This window comes from Mesoplodon mirus, assembly GCF_964341445.2.
Source record: "Mesoplodon mirus genome assembly, contig: HAP1_SCAFFOLD_29, whole genome shotgun sequence".
In the NCBI taxonomy this organism is placed as follows: domain Eukaryota; kingdom Metazoa; phylum Chordata; class Mammalia; order Artiodactyla; family Ziphiidae; genus Mesoplodon; species Mesoplodon mirus.
In genome coordinates this window covers 7,958,552-7,976,746 of record NW_028295817.1, presented here as the reverse complement: position 1 = coordinate 7,976,746, position 18,195 = coordinate 7,958,552, and positions in this window count along the sequence as shown.

The following is an 18,195-nucleotide window of genomic DNA, read 5'->3' as shown; positions in this document are numbered from 1 at the left end:
CCATTGTGATGACAATGACATGGAGCACTGTGATGCCAAGTGTCATGGAGGATTCTGATGACAAAGGTAATGGAGTATTGTGATGTGAATGGCTTGGAGCATTTTGATGACAAGGGTCAGGGAGCATTGTGCTGACAAGTGCATGGAGCATTGTGATGACAAGGGTCTTGGAGAATTCTGAGGAGAAGCTTGTGGATTATTTTGATGACAATGGCATGGAGCATTGTGATGAAAACGGCATGGGGCATTGTGATTAAAATGGCATGGAGCCTTTTCGTGACAGGATTCAAAGAGCATTCTGATGACAAGTGTCATGGAGCATTGTGATGACGAGTGTATTGAGAATTGTGATGACAAAGGTCATGGAGCTTTGTGATGAAAAGGGCATGGAGTATTGTGATGACAGGCATCATGGAGCGTTGTGATGACAAGTGTTATGGAACATTGTGATCACAAGTGTTTGGAGCATTGAGATGACAGAGGTCATGGATCATTTTGATTTCAAGGAGCATGGAGCATTGTGATGACAAGGGCATGAAGCAATGTGATCCCAAGGTTAATGGAGGATTGTGATGACAATGGAAATAGAGTATTGTGATGACAAGCGCATAGAGCATTGTAATGACAAGGTCATGTAACATTTTGCTGACAAAGGCATGGAGCATTGTGATGACATGTGTCATGGAGCACTGTGATGACAAGCGTCACGGAGCATTGTGAATACAGGGGTCATGGAGCATAGGGATGTCAAGGACATAGATCATTGTGATGACAAGTGTCATGGAACATTGGGCTGAAAATATTCATGGAGTATTGTGAAGACAGGGGCTATGGAGCATTGTGATGACTAGGGAATGGAACACTGTGATGACAAGAGTGCCGTATCATTGTGTTGTCAGGTGTCATGGAGTGTTGTGTTGACAGTGGTCATGGAGCATTGTGATGATATTGGCCATGGAGCTTTGTGATGAGAAGACCTTGGGTAATTGTGATGTCGAGCATCATGGAGCACTGTAATGACAAGGGGCATGAAGCATTGTGATGACAGGTGTCAGGGAGCATTGTGATGACAGGGGTCATGGAGCATTGTGATGACAGGGGGATGGAGCATTGTGATGACAAGTGCATGGAGCATTGTGATGACAAGTGCATGGAGCATTGCAATGTCAAGTGGATGGATAATTGTGATGACAAGAGCATGTAACATATTGACGAGAAGTGTCATGTAGCACTGTGATGACATGGACGTGGAGAATTGTGATGACAAGGGACATGGAGCATTGTGATAACCAGGGCATTGTGCATTGTTATGACAGGGGTCATGGAGCATTATTATGAGAACGGCCATGGTGCATTCTGACATAAAATATCACTTATGAAGGGAATGTAAACATGGCTACATATGAACTGAATTAGGGAAGAGAACAGAGACTCAGATTTAGAAAACACTCTAACGCTTGCTTAAGGGGAAAGAGAGGTGGGGAGATGCACAAAACATAAGATTGATATTAGCACAGGTACCGTTCCATAGTCCAAAAACAGAAGAGACAAGCCCTACTCCTTCCTCAGTGAATGGAACTCAACATCCCTATTCCCCGCCGAGAAACATATCTGACTAGTAAGAATTTTAATACCTATGTATTGATATGTCTCCGGAAGGGAAACAAGTGTGTCTAGAACAACATAAACATGGCAGTGAGAATCAGCTCAAACCCAATATAAAACTGAATTTCAAAACAAAACATAAAAACAGTAAAATTCTTACACAATACCTTCAGGGGTTCTGATGAAACTTGGAATGACTATATCTACAATGACAGCTGGATGTGGCATAAGGCTGGTCACTTGGGACTGAGAGCATTGGTGAGATTGGGTGAAAAAATGCAGACCCTTTAAAGCAATAATGCCTGCCACCCATTCCATGGTTCCCAACTCTCCAGGTAGAAGGGAATATCACTACATTTATAACGTGTATGGGAACCTAGAGAATGGAAACCATCTGATGGTGAAAGGTTTCTAAAACTCTACTACTTTTTTACTCTCCTTGTGCTCCAGTTTGACATTCCAACTGCTTTACTATCAATCTCCCAACTTTGAAAGTCAGCCCCTATAAACTCCTGGTTCGCACAGTTGGCAAATTGTGCAGAGGATACAAGGGAAGAGAGAGAACCAATGAGAGAGTAGCTTTAGGCATTTGGACAGCCACAGGTCACTATAATTTCCCGTCACAAAGAGGAATTACAAACGTCTCAGCCTGCCCCCCCAGAATCATTATAAGTCCAGAAGCAAAACTGTTGATTTGTGGTCAGCTCACAAAAACGCGAGTTGAAAAATGGAGCTCAGGGCCACAGCAATTCACTAACATGCAGAGTTATAAAGCACTACTCTCTTCCAAAAATCTGTTGAGAGAAAGCCACGAGGCGGAAGGGAAAATGAGGCAGAAAGGCATGAAACAGATTTCAAGAGGTACACTGGAATCGTCTTTAAACACAGAAAAAGCATTACAACTTCGGAAATTATGGAAATGGCCATAAAGGGCATATGGGTTTTCACGTGAATATATACAGGAGAAAACGCATATGCCCTTTTTGGACAACCAAGAAAGTGGGCAATGCAAATCAGCACTACAAAGAAGTATCACTTCCTACCGGTCAAAAGGGACATCCACAAAATTTGTAAAAAACAGAAAGGCAAGACAGGCCCTGGAGAACAGGGAGCTTGGTTATGCTGATGGGCGGGATGTAAATTGCCAACTGCCTCTCTGGAGGAGTGCATTGTGTTCCCTAAAACAAGTAAACAACAGAGCTACAGAGCCAAGGGCACTTCCAGTCTAGGGAATATACCTTGGGAAAACTGAAAATAAATAAGACAGATCCACACCAAAATTCAGGGATGAACTGCTTACCAAAACCTCAACATGGGTACACTGGAAATATCCCAGGAAAGACATAAATGGTTCAATAAACTGTTGTACTTACATATGATGGAATATCCCTCAGCCATGAAATCAATGTCATAAGGCCAGCAGCAGCAAAATGAGTGGATTCATGTACGATAATTCTAAGTGAAATAAGTCACACAGAAAAAGAAACTTATCATAATATATCACTTATGAAGATCCTGTAAACATGGCTACACATGAACTGAGTTAGGAAAGAGAAGAGAGACTCACGTTTAAAAAACACCCTTATGCCTGCTTAAGGGGGAAGGAGAGGTGGGGTGATGCATAAAACCAGAGTTTGGTATTAGTACAGGTACCGTTCCAAAAACCAAATATGGAAGAGACAAGACCTACACCTTCCTCAGTGAAAGGGACTCAACACCCCATATTCACCGCAGAGTAATATATCTTACTAGAATGAATCATAAAACCTATGTATTGATATGTCTCCATAAGGGAATCAAGTGTGTCTAGACTGGCATAAACATGGCAGCGAGAATCAGCTCAAACCCACTATAAAAAGGAATTTCAAAAACAAAACAAAAAAAAGGGACATTCTTTACAATTCCTTCAGGGTCTCTGACGAAACCTGGAATGACCCTATCTACAATGACAGCTGGATGTGGCATAAGGCTGGACACTTGGGACTGAGAGGACTGGTGAGATTGGGTGAGCAAATGCAGACCCTTTAAAGCAATAATGAGTGGCACCCATTCCATGTTTCCCAACTCTCCAGGTTGAAGGGAATATTACTATAGGTATAACATGTACGGGAAACCTAGAGAATGGACACACTGTGAATAGGAAAGGTCTCTAAAACTCAACGAATAGCCCCTTTCCTGGTGCTCCTGTTTGACTTTCCAACTGCTTTACTATCAATCTCCCAACTTGGAGAGATAGCCCCTTTAACCTCGTGGTTCTCACAGGTTGCCAATTTGGCAGAGGATGAAACGGAAGAGGGAGAACCAATGAGAGAGTAGCTGTTAGGCATTTGGACGGGCACATGTTACTCTTCTTTCCCGGGAGGAAGAAGAATTAACCAAAGTCTCAGCCACCCAACGGACACCAGTATAGTTCCTGATCCAAAGTTTGGACTTGCATTCAGCTCACAAAATACGAGTTGGAAAATGGAGCTCAGGGGCACAGCAATTCACAAACTGGCAGAGAAATACAGGACAACTATCGTCCAAATATCTGTTTAATGTAGACAAGGAGGCGGACTTGAAAGCGAGGCAGAATAGCAGGAGACAGATTTCAAGAGGTACGTTGGAATCTCCTTTAAAGCACAGGAAAAGGGGCACAACTTCGACAATGATGCACTAGGCCAAAAAGGGCGTATGAGTTTTCTCCTGAATATATTCAGGAGAAAACACATATACGCTTTTTTGCCAGGCAAGCAAGCAGGCAATTCAAATCTGCACTACAAAGAAGTATCACTTCCCACCGGTCAAAAGGGACATCCACAAAATGGGTAATTACCAGAAAGGCAAGACAGGTCCTGGAGAACAGGGAGCCTTGTTATGCTGATGGGCGGGATGTAAATTGTCAACTGCCTCTCTGGAGGAGTGCACTGAGTTCCCTAAAACAAGTAAACAACAGAGGTACAGAGCCAAGGGCACTTCAAGTCTAGGGAATATACCTTGGGAAAACTGAAAATCAATAAGACAGTGCCACCCCACTATTTAGGGCTGCACTGCTTACAAGAAGCTCATTTGGGTGCACCTTAAATATCCCTGAAAGATAAAAATGGTACAAAAAATTGTGGTACTTACGTCCGATGAAATATCCCTCAGCCATGAAATCAATGTCATAAGACCAGTAGCAGCAAAATGAGTGGATTCAGGTACGATGATTCTAAGTGAAATAAGTCACACAGAAAAAGAAGCTTATCATAAGATATGACTTATGAAGTTCCTGTAAATATGGCTACACATGAACGGAGTAAGGAAAGATTACAGAGTAACTATTCTTATCATAAGGTATCACTCAAAGTGGGAATGTACACATGACTACACATGAACTGAATGACAAACACAACAGAGTCACACATTTAGGAAACATCTTTTGCCTGCTTAAGAGGAAAGCCGAGGCGGGGTGATGCATAAAACCGCAGTTTTAAATTAGCACAGATACCGTTATATAAACCATGTATGTAATAGACAACACCTACTCCCGGCACAATGAACTGGACTCAACACCCCCTATTCATTGCAGAGGAATATGTCTGACTCTAAGTATTTTAAAACATATGTATTCTCATGTCTCCATAAAGGAATCATGTGTGTGTATAACGGCATGAACACAGCACTGAAATTCAGTTAAACCCACTTATAAAAATAAATTTCAAAAGCAAAATGCAAAAACAGAGAGAAAGTCTTAAAAATTACGTTCAGGGCCTGTGATGCAAGCTAGATTGACCACCTTTACACCCACAGCTGGATGAGACATAAGACTGGACACTTGGGGCTGACAAGATTGCTGAGTTTGTGTGAACAAAAGAACACCACTTAGAGCAATACTGTGTGCTACCCATTCTAGTGGTCCCAACTCTCCAGGTTTAAGGGAATCTTCCTCCAGTTAAAACATGCATGGGAAACCCAGTGGATGGTACACTGTGTAATTGGGAAAGTTTTCTAAAAGGTACCTCATTTTTCCTTTTGTCGTGCTCGGCTTCACCATTCCATCTGCATTATTAAAAATCTCCCCACTTGGAGTGTCAGTGCCTTTACCCTCCCGTTATGCACAGTTTGCAAATTGTGCAGAGGATGAACAGGAAGAGGGGAAATAAATGAGAGATTAGCTGTAGGTGTTTGGATGGGCACATGTCACTCTAGTTTCCCATCAGGAAGAAGAATTAACCAAAGGCTCAGCCTGAAGCCCCAGAACCAGACTAGGGCCTAAAGCCATCCTGCGGTATTGCAGCCAGCTCACAAAGAGGCGAGTTGAAAAATGGAAATCAGGGGCACAGCAATTCACAAACTTGCAGAGTTATAAAGGACAACTATCATCCAGAAATATATTGAGGAAAGGCAGTGAAGAGGATTTGAATGCAAGGCAGAATTGAATTAAACAGATTTCAAGAGGTAGATTGGAGTCGTCTTTAAAGCACATGAAAAGCGACAGAATTTCGACAATGTTGCCCTTGGCTGAAAAGGGATTATGTGTATTTTCTTGAATATATTCGGGAAAAAATGCATATGCCCTTTTTGGCTAAGCAAGCCATCAGGCATTGCAAATCCACACTACAGAGAAGTGCCCCTTACCTCCAGTCAAAAGGGCCATCAACATATAGTGTAAAAGCCACAAATGCAGGACAGGTCATGGAGAAAAGGGAGCCTGGTTACGCCGATGGACAGGATGTAAATTGCCAACAGCCTCTCTGGAGAACTGTATGTTGTTTTCTAAAACAGAGCTACAGAGTATAGCACACTTCCACTCATGGGCGTGTATTTTGGGATAAATAAAAATCCACAACACACAGCCAGCCCAAACTTTAGGGCTGCTCTGTTTACAAGAACCTCGACTTCGGTACACTTTATATATCCCAGGAAAGGAAAAAAAAATGGATATAGATGTTGTGGTACTTATATACAATGGAATGTCACTCAGACATAAAATCAATGTCATAAGGCCAATAGCAGCATAATGAGTGGCTTTAGGTACGATGATGCTAAGTGAAATGAGCCACAAAGAAAAAGAAACTTATTGTAATATATCACTTATAGAGGAAATGTAAACATGGCTACACATGAACTGAATTTCAAAAGAGAACAGAGTTACACATTTAGAAAACACACTTACGCCTCCTTAAGGGGAAAGGTGACGTGGGGTGATGTGTAAAAGCAGAGTTTGAAATTAGCACAGATCCCATTCCATATACCAAATATGTAATAGACAAGACCTACTCCTTTCTCAATGAACTGGACACAAAACACCCTATTCACTGAAGAGGAATATATCTGACTGGTAATAACCTTGAAACCTATGTATTTATATGTCTCCATAATGGAATCAAGTGTATGTAGATTGGCATAAACACAGATCAATGGAACAGGACAGAAAGCCCAGAGATAAACCTACATACCTATGGCTATCTCATCTATGACAAAGGAGCTAAGGATATACAATGGAGAAAAGACAGTCTCTTCAGTAATTGGTGCTGGGAAGACTGGACGTCTACACATAAAAGAATGAAATTAGAACACTCCATAACACCATACACAAAAATAAACTCTAAATTGATTAGAGATCTAAATATAAGACCAGACACTATAAAACACTTAGAGGAAACCATAGGCAGAACACTCTATGACATAAATCACAGCAAGATCCTTTTTGACCCACCTCCTAGAGAAATGGAAATAAAAACAGAAATCAACAAATGGGACCTAATGAAACTTAAAAGCTTTTACACAGTACAGGAAAACATAAACAAGATGCAAAAACAACCCTCAGAATGGGAGAAAATATTTTCAAATGAAGCAATTGACAAAGGATTAATCTCCAAACTTTACAAGCACCTCATGTAGCTCAATATCACAAAAACAAACAACCCAATCCAAAAACGGGCAGAAGACCTAAATAGACATTTCTCCAAAGAAGATATACAGATTACCAAGAAACACATGAAAGGATGTTTAACATTACTAATCATTAGAGAAATCTAAATCAAAACTACCCTGAGGTATCACCTCACAGCAGTCAGAGTGGCAATCATCAAAAAAATCTACAAAACAATAAATGCTGGAGAGGCCTTTATTGGAGAAAATGGAACACACTTGCACTGTGGGTGGGAATGTAAATTGATATGGGCACTAGGGAGAACAGTACGGAGGTTCCTTTAAATAACTAACAATAGAAGAACCATATGACACAACAATCCAAGTACTGGGCATTTGCCTTGCGAAAACCATAATTCAAAAAGAGTTATGTACAAAAATGTTCATTGCAGCTCTATTTGCATTAGCCAGGACATGGAAGCAACCTAAGTGTCCATTGACAGATGAATGGATAAAGAAGATCTGGCACATATATACAATCAAATATTACTCAACCATAAAAAGAAGCAAAACTGAGTTATTTGTACTGAGGTGGATGGACTTAGAATCTGTCCTACACAGTGAAGTAAGTCAGAAAGGGAAAAACAAATACTGTATGTTAACAGAGATATATGGAATCTAATGAAGAAAAAAAAAAGATTTTGAAGAACCTAGTGGCAGGACAGGATTAAGGACACAGACATAGAGAAAGGACTTGAGGACACAGGAAGGGGGATGGGTAAGCTCGGACGAAGTGAGAGAGTGGCATGGACATAAATACATTACCAAATGTAACACCGATAGTTACTGGGAAGCAGCCACATAGAACAGGGAGATCAGCTCGGTGCTTTGTGACCACATAAAGGGGTGGGATATGGAGTGTGGGAGGGAGATGCAAGAGGGAGGGGATCTGGTGATATTTGTATATGTATAGCTGATTCACTTTGTTATACAGCAAAAACGAACACTCCATTGTAAAGCAATTATACTCCAATAAACGTGTAAAAGAAAAAAAAAAAAAAAAGAAAGCCCAAGGATAAACCTACACACCTATGGTCAACTAATCTATGACAAAGGAGGCAAGACTATACAATGTAGATAAGACAGTCTCTTCAATCATTGGTGCTGGGAAATATGGAGAGCTACATGTAAAAGAATGAAATTAGAACACTCCCCAACACCATACATAAAAATATATTCGAAATGGATTAAAGACCTTAATGTAAGCCCGGACAGTATAAAACTCTGAGAAGAAAACTTACGAAGGATACTCTGACGTAAATAACAGCAAGGTCTTTTGATCCACCTCCTATAGTAATGAAATAAAAAAGAAAACTAAACAGATCGGACCTAATGAATCATAAAAGCTTTTGCAAAACAAAGGAAACTACAAACAAGACGAAAAGACAACCCTCAGAATGGCAGAAAATATTTGCAAACGAATCAATGGACAAATGATTAATCTCCAATATATATAAACAGCTCATGCAGCTCAATATTAATAAAACAAACAACCCAATACAAAAATGGAAGATCTAAATAGACATTTCTTCCAAGAAGACATAGAGATGGCCAGTACGCACATGAAAATCTGCTGAACATCACTAATTATTAGAGAAATGGAAATCGAAACTACAATGAGGTATCACGTCACACCTGTTAGAATGGGCATCATCAGAAAATCTACAAACAACAAATGCTGGAGAGGGTGTGGAGAAAAGGAACCTTATTCCACTATTGGTGGGAATGTAAATCGATACAGTCTCTATGGAGAACAGTATGGAGGTTCCTTAAAAAACTAAAAATAGAATTACCATATAATCCAGCAATCCCACTACTGGGCATATACCCAGAGAAAACCATAAATCAAAAAGACACATTCACCACAATGTTCACTGCAGCACTATTTACAATAGACAGGTAATGAAAGCAACCTAAGTGCCCAAGACAGACGAATGGATAAAGACCTGGTACATATATACAACGGAATATTACTCAGCCATACATAGGAATGAAATTGGGTCATTTGTAGAGACCTTGATGGATCTAGAGACTGTCATACAGAGTGAAGTAAGTCAGAAAGAGAAAAACAAATATTGTATATTAATGCACATATGTGGAACCTAGAAAAATGGTACAGATGAACCGGTGTGCAGGGCAGAGATAGAGACACAGATGTAAAGAACAAACATATGGATACCAAGGAGGGAACGCCATGTGAGGGTGGTGGTGGGATGAACTGGGAGACTGGGATTCACATGTGCACACTTATATGTATGAAATAGATATCCAATAAGAACTTGCTGTATAAAAGAAATAAATTTAAAAAAAACTAAATAAATAACATTTAATAAAATAAAACAGAAAAATAGTTTTTCCCTTCACATAGACGTCTTTATATTAATGCATTATTTCCATGTATATATCTCCAAATTAAAAAAAAAGAGGAATAAATTAAATCTAACTTGAACCAAAAAGAAAAAAAGAAAAAAAACAAAAAAACAAACAAACAGAACTCACCAGTTATATAGAGGAAAATCGTATCAGGGCACTTGCTCCAGTGGTAAAAAATTCTTAAGTTGGTCAGAGGTGGGAAATCGTCTCCCATGCAGTCAGCAGTGCTCCCCCCCACAAGGAGCATCCTCATTGCGAGGCTGGGGGAATGTGTCGAGGCGTCTGTGAGTAAATGTGAGCTGAGCCCCAGTCCTGCTGCAGCTGAACTCTTCCCACCCTTTCCAGGTAAAACACCTGAATATGTACAAGCACTTGCAAGCCTAGAGGAAGGGCTGTGGAGCCACACCAGTGACAGCACGCAGGCCGACTTGGTGCCTGCAGGCCAGCCAGGATGGTCCTGGCCCCAGATGCTCTTCTGGAAGCTTTCCATTTCCCTGCCTGAGATACCCCTCCTGCCACGGCCCCCACTACTTTTTTACTTTCTCACCTATGACTGGGGAGAAATTCCAGTGGCAGGTATGGGTGACATATCCTCTTCTTTAGCAGGTGGCAGCCTGGCAACTCCTGCAGAAAGTCCAGCAGAGCCCAAATCACACTGGGCCACCCACAAAGACACGGCCTCTCACTCCCTCCCTCCACCCCAGCCCCGAAACTGCTGACGGGGCAGAGAATATGCCGTCAGGCAGAGCTACAGGGGCTCTTGCTGACTGGAGAGGTGTTTATATTGACCTCAACCCAGGCACACCTGTGGGTGGGGGGCTGGCAGGCAGTGTCAGGCTGCCCAAATCAGCCAATCCTCACCCCTCAGGGGCTCACAGTTGCAGAAAATGAACCTTGCTAAACGGGTCAGTCCCAAGGAACAGGTGTGGGCTCTTGAGAGTCAGGATAGACAAGGGGCTGCAGCTGCGGCTTGTTTTCTTATCATTTTATCTGGTCCATGAGTGGAAAACAACTTCAAGAAGACCCTATCCTAATGAGAGGAACCCAGGAGTCAGGGAGAGGAGTGATGGTGGGTGGAGACAGAGGCCTGGTGCCCTGGCTGCAGTGGAAGTGTCTGGAAGACCAGGCAGAGAGAGACTGCACAGAGTGATAGCCAGGGTCACAGACCTGTCAGAGCTGCTGTTTGTTAGTTCATGTCCTGCTCGGAGGTGTTCTGTGTCAGCTGTGAGCGACAGGTGAGCTGGGGGTTCTCTGCAAGGTGGGCTATGTGCACAGTTCCTGTGTGTCCAGCCCTGCTGGGGTACCTGCCCAGGGGAGTTCCGTATCCTGGGAAGGGCCTGACTATGAGAGCCCCATGGGCTGCTGGGTAGCTGCACAGGGGAGCTCCGTACCCTGGGAGGGACTTGAACACGAGAGCCCCGTGGGCTGTGGGGTGCGGGATGCAGCCCAGGTGAGCTCTATATCCTGGGATTGGCCTGACCACGAGAGCCCCATGGGCTGCTGGAGACCTGGTAAAGGATATCAGGACAGTCAGTGAAGCCACCGAGGATATACATCCAGTAGCTCCTATTTCCTACACCCTGCTGCTCATTCTACCATCCACCAGGCCATGGCATTCTGTATTACACTTCAATGATGCCTTCTTCTGTATTCCATTCATCTCAGAGTCACAAGAATTTTTGGCTTGTGAGTGGCAGGACACAACATGCAACACAAGCAATAATGCTGGGCCGTCCTGCACCAATGGTTCAAAAATCCCCACACCATCATTGGGGAAACGTCCTCTAAAGACCTAAAAGTTCTACCTCTGTAAAAGGGAACCCTCCTTCAATATGCAGATGACATTCTGATCGCCAGGCCTACTAAAGACGCCTCTGAACTACCTAGCCAAGAAAGGATAGAAGGTGTCCAAGGAAAAGGCTCAAATATCCCAGGCTCAGGTGACATGCCTGGGCTTCATTCTCACAGATATTCGGAGAAACGCCTCCCAGGATAGGGAAGAAGCCATTTGCAGCCTTACCTCTTCTAAAACTAGAAGACAGCTTAGGGGTTCCTGGGGAGGCCAAGGTTTTCTGCATCTGGATCCCTAACTACAGTCTAATAGCTGGGCCTCTACATGAAACACTGACATGAAAAGATGATGATCCTTTTGTATAGAATCCAGAAGCAGCCTTTCAAGAATGGAAAGAGCAGTCAATTCAGATCCTTGCCCAGGAACTCACTAATTTAGCTAAAGGCTTTGACCTTTACATACCCGGTCAAAGGTTAATCGCCCTTGGAGACTTAGTGCCAAAACTGGGACCACTTGAAATGGAGCAACACAAGAATGCCCTTCATGTATGATAAACTATGGTCCCCATGGGCTTTGCCCACCGACTCATCAGGCCAGGATACTGGGGTATCTAAAAAGCTAGAAATCAGCAGCCCGCAAGTCCAGCTCCCTCCTAAGGGAAAAGGACCCCACGTGTTGATGCTAACCACCCATCATGCCCTGAAGTTGCAGTGGTCACTCTGTGGACACACTGACCTCGAGTGAGGAGGCCTTCCAACTCCAACCTCCAGAGAGACAAATGGGGGCATCAGGCCCCCAAGATGACTTGTGTGACCATCACTTGACCTGGAGTTTCTCTCAGAAAACAAGAAGACTGTGCCCCGAAATAGCAGACTACTGCTTGCAGGGCTTACTGCACCCAGAGGGGAGCTAATAAGCTTGGCGGGGGAAACGTATATCACACTTTCACCATAGAAAACCCTACAGACACCATGGTGATGGTGGCCAATATGACCAGCTGGACTGCTGGCTACTTCTAAAGGCCGTTGACTCAGTGGACGTCATGGTCCTGGATCACCACTGACCCTGGACTGTCTGGGAGTTGCGTGGGCAGGGCTCTGACACATGGTGCTGTTTGTACATTAATTCAGGGACCTAATTAAAGAAAGCACAGACTACTGGTCAGAGCATCTAGACTGGCAAAAACCGTCAGCCTAAGGTCACCGAACAAATGTGGGGTGGGGTGAAACCTGCCACCACAGCATCTTTGTGCATCTCTTTCCTGGACCCTTAAAGGTCATTAGAATCTATAACACTTCCAATGCCTGTGCTCAGGCGGACGAGAAGTGAGGCAGGAGTCTTTGGAACAATCAACCTCACCTGGAGGCTGGTGGGGAGACGTTTTGCCCCTCCCCCCAGTTATCAGGGCTGCCACCACAGCATGAAGCAGTTACAAAAGAGGGGTCTGCACCCTCAACACCCCAAGAATGAGGAACGGAACAAAAAGCAGGGGAGGTGTTCGTCTCTGGCAACGTTCATTAAAAATTCCTGGGAGATAAAAAGAGAATCTGGGCAATAAAATAAAGTCTAAGCTGTTTTTCCTTTGTGCTTTGTCTAATTTCACGTGCTCCTAGGGTTCCACATGCAGAGGTCCCACACCCGGCACTTCAGACCTGATTTCCTAGTGCAGAATGGCTGGGTCGACACCTCAGCTAGCGGAGTCCCATGCAGACTCCACGGCATAGAGCCTGAGCTGCAGCCAACCCAGCCCTCGAGAGCTCCATCCCCTAACTCCCACTGACGCTGCCGGGATCCCTACACAGCAGCCCAGCCCACAGCCTGTGGGGTAGTGCACGCTCTCACCTCTCCATTCTGTTGTCAAAATAATGTTTCCTTTGCTTCTGAACCAAACTCAGTCTTGATCTGTTGGCTCCAATGACACTGGGCTCGGGGACTCCTGTTGGGGTACACTCTGGAGGATCAGTAACAGAAATTGAGAACATTGTAACTTCAATGAACAGATGTGTGAGCCAAACTGTAGTTAACATAGAGCAGTGTATAATGCTCGGGTAAAATAAGATTTTTCTAAGACTTACAGTTGATAATTCCATCACTTTACTATAAGCAAGTTCAGTGGAGATGTCTGTCTTATTTGTCAGGTCAACATTAGAGAAATGAAGTGATTTATTTCCATGGTTGTACATCGAATACTCTTGGCTGAAGCTTCAATCTTGTTTAGAATGCTTTTCCATTGAAAAGGATACCTCTCTTTCAGCTCCCCCATTCCTGAGAAGTATAAAATCTTATAATTTATTATTACCAAAGGGGAAAGGTAGGAGAAGGGATAAATTAACAGTTTGGGATTAACACATACACACTGCTATGTATAAAATAGATCATCAACAAAGAACTACTGTATAGCACAGGGAACTACACTGAATATTTTGCAATAACTTATAAGGGGAAATAATCTGAAAACGAATTGATATTTTTATTGACATCATCTGTCAATGACAGATAAAATGTAACCTAAGCAAGGCCGATGGTGAGCGCTTCTGAACCTGAAGATTTCAATCATCTAAAATTTGGGCTCTGCCTATTTCCCAAGGCCCTTAATGGACATACGTGTAGCCGTAGCTTAAAAATTCCCCAGTTTGGGGTTCGGGGAGGCACTGATTTGGAAAAATCCCTGGTGTTCTCCTTACATGCATGGGACCCTTCCTACAGCTAAAACATGCCTGTCACACCAAGACGATGGTACACCGTTTGATCGGAAAGATTTTGAAAAGGCACCTCATCTCCTCATCGCCTGGTGCAAGGGTTCAACCCTCCAGCATCTTTCCTGACAATCTCCTTACTTGGGGATATCAGCACCGTCAACATCCTGTTGCACACAGTTTGGAATTTGTCCAGAGGATGAAGCGGAAGGATGAGAAAAATTTAGAGACAAGTCATAGTTGTTCAGACAGGCAAATGCCACTCTAATTTCCTATCTGGAAGACAAATTCATCAAAGGCTAGAATTGCCCATGGAAACAGAATAGGGCTAGAGAAAATCCCGCTGTTTTGTGTCCAGTTTCCAAAAACACAAGTTGAAAAATGGAACTCGGGGGCAATAAAATTCATGAAACTGCAGAGTTGAAAATATCTATTGTCAAAAAAAGTCTTGAGGTAAGTAACAGAAAAGGACTTGTAAGCAAGGGAGAGTGGCAGGAAACAGATTTGAAGAGGTAGAAAGGACTCCCCATTAAAGCACAAGAAAAGGGGCTGAACATCGCCAATGATGCAGTTGGCCCAAAAGGGCGTATGCATTTTTTTCTGAATATATTCAAGTAAAGGCCATACACACTTTTTATCCAACCAAACCGGTGGGCACTGGAAATCAATACTACAAAATATATCACTTCACATCAGTCAGAAGGGCCATGCACATAACGTGTAAACACCAGAAATGCCGGACCGGGTGAGGAGAAAAGGGAGCCCTGTGAGGCTGATAGTGGAAATGCAATGTGCCAACGGCCACTCTGGAGAAGTGTATTGTGTTTGCTAAAACATCTGAAAACTGAGCTACAGAGCATAGGGCACTTGCACTCATGGGCGTATGCCTTGGGAAAAACAAAAAATGACAGAAAACAGGCACCCCAACGTTTACCACCTCTCTGTTACAAAGGGCCTCCACTTGGATATAACCTAAATGTCCCTGGAAGGATAAAATGGATAAAAGAGATGGGGTACTTATGTAGAGTGGAATATTACTCATCCAGAAATCAATGAAATAAGGCCAGTTGTAACAACTCAGGAGGAGTTACATACGATCATTCTAAGTGACACATGTCAGAAAGAAAAAGACACATATCATAAGATGTCACTTAAAGGTGGAATCAAAAATGGCTACACATGAAATAAACTACAAAACAGAAACATAGTCAAATACGTAGAAAAGAGTCATAAGGCTGCTAAATGGGAAAGGTGGGGAATGGTGAGGTATTATCCAGGAGGTTGAAATTAGCAAAGATACCATTCCAAGTACCGAATTGAATAACTGGCAAGGCCTACACGGTACCTCAAAGAACTGAACTCAGTCCACTCAAGTCACTGGAAAATAATACATATGACTCGTAAGCATCTGAGAAAGAATTTATTGTTGTCACACAGTACATGAATCAAGTGGATGTACAGCAGCAAAAAACAGAGCTTTGAAAATCAGCTGTAACCAATATAAAAGTAAATTTAAAAATATTTATAAAAACAGTGAGACAGACAAAAATTCTTACAACTTTTGTTGAAGGGCTACAATGTAACATGGATTGAACACATGTAGACCCACAGCAGGATGATATATAAGGCTGGAAGCTATGCACGCTAAGAGATGTTAGAGAGGCTGGGTGAGGAAATGCAGACCTTTTAAAGTAATACTGCCTAGTACCCATTCCATGGGTCCCAAATCGGCAGTTTCAAGGGAATCTTCTGACAGCAAAAACATGCCTGCGAAACCGAGATGAATGTACACCGTGTGCTCAGGAAAGGTGTCTAAAATGCACCTCATTTTTGATCTCCTGGTGCTGGGGTTCACCATTCCAGCCACATTACTAACAATCTCCCCACTTGGAGAATCAGCACCTTTAACCTCCTGTTTCACACAGTTTGCAATTTTTGAAGAGGATAAATGGGAAGAGGAGGAACCAATGAGAGATTAGCTGTAGGAGTTTTGACAGGCACATGTCACTCTAATATCCCTTTAGTAAGAAGAATTAACCAAAGGCTCAGCCTGCCTCCCCAGAACCAGAATAGGGCCGGAATCAATCCAATGGTTTGGCGGCCAGCTCACAAAAAAAGCGAGTTGCAAAATGGAGCTCAGGAGCAGACAATTCAAAGACCTGCAAAGATATAAATGATAACCAACGTCCAAAAATATATTCAGGTAAGGCAACGAAGAGTTTCTGAATGAGAGGCAGAATTGCAGGAAACATTTTTCAAAAGGTAGATTGTACTCACATTTAAAGCATTTGAAAAGCAGCAGAATTTCTAAAATGATGCAGTTGGGCAAAAGGGTGTATGCATCTTTTTCGTGAATATCTTCAGGAAAAAAACACATACAGAGTTTTTGGCCAACCAAGCAAGAGGGAAATGCAAATCCGCACAATATAGAAGTCTCAATTTCCACTGCTCAGAAAGTCCATCCAAAAATGTGTACAAATCAAAAATGCAGGAGAGGCCATGGAAAACAGGGAGACTAGTCACGCTGATGGGTGGGGTATAAATATCCAAGAGCTACTCTGAAGAAGTGTATGCTGTTTCCTAAAACATCTAAAATACAAAGCCCCCGAGCAAAGGGGACTTCAACTCATGGACATATAACTTGGGAAGACTAAATATCAACAAGACACAGGCACCCCAAAGTTTAGGGCTGCTCTGCATACAAGAACCTCAACTTCGGTACACCTAAAGTATCCCAGGAAAAAGAGAAATGCATAAAGAACTTGTGGTAATTTTGTACAACGGAATATCACTCAGACGTGAAATCAATGTCATAAGGCCAGTAGCAGCATAATGAGAGGATTTAGGTGTGATGATTCTAAGGGAAATTAGTCACACAGAAAAAGAATCTTATCATAAGATATCACTTAGAGAGGGAATGTCAACATCACAACACATGAACTGAATTAGGGAAGAGAGCAGCGTCTCACATTTAGAAAACACTCTTATGCCTCCTTAAGGGGAAAGGAGAGGTGGGGTGATGCATAAAGCCAGAGTTTGATATTAGCACAGGTACCATTCCATAAACCAAATACAGAATAGACAAGACCTACACCTTCCTCAGTGAACGGGACTCAAACCCCCTATTCCCCACAGAGGAATATATCTGATTAGTAAGTATCTTAAAACCTATGTACTGATATGCCTCTGTAAGGGAATCAAGTGTGTCTAGACCGGCATAAACACGTCAGTGAAAATCAGCTCAACCCCATTATAAAAATGAATTTCAAAAACAAAACAAAAAACAGCGAAATTCTTACACAATTCCTTCAGGGGTTCTGATGAAACCTAGAATGACCCTATCTGCAAAGACAGCTGGGTGAGACATAAGGCTGGACACTTGGGACTGAGAGGACTGGTGAGATTGGGAGAGAAAATGCAGACCCTTTAAAGTAGTAATGCATGCCACCATTCCATGGGTCCCAAATTTCCAGGTAGAAGGGAATATCACTACAGTTATAACATGTATGGGAAACCTAGAGAATGGACACCCTGTGATGGCGAAAGGTTTCTGAAAGTCTCCTACTTTTTCCTCTCCTTGTGCTACAGTTTGGCATTCCAACTACTTTACTATCAATCTCCCAACTTAGGAGAGTCATCCCCTATAACCTCCTGGTTCGCACAGTTTGCTAATTGTGCAGAGGATGAAAGGGAAGAGGGAGAACCAATCAGAGAGTAGATGTAGGCCTTTGGACGGACACATGTCACTCTAAATTCCCGTCAGGAAGAAGAATTAACCAAAGCCTCAGCCACCCACAGGGAACCAGTATAGCCACCCCTGTAATCACTATAGTT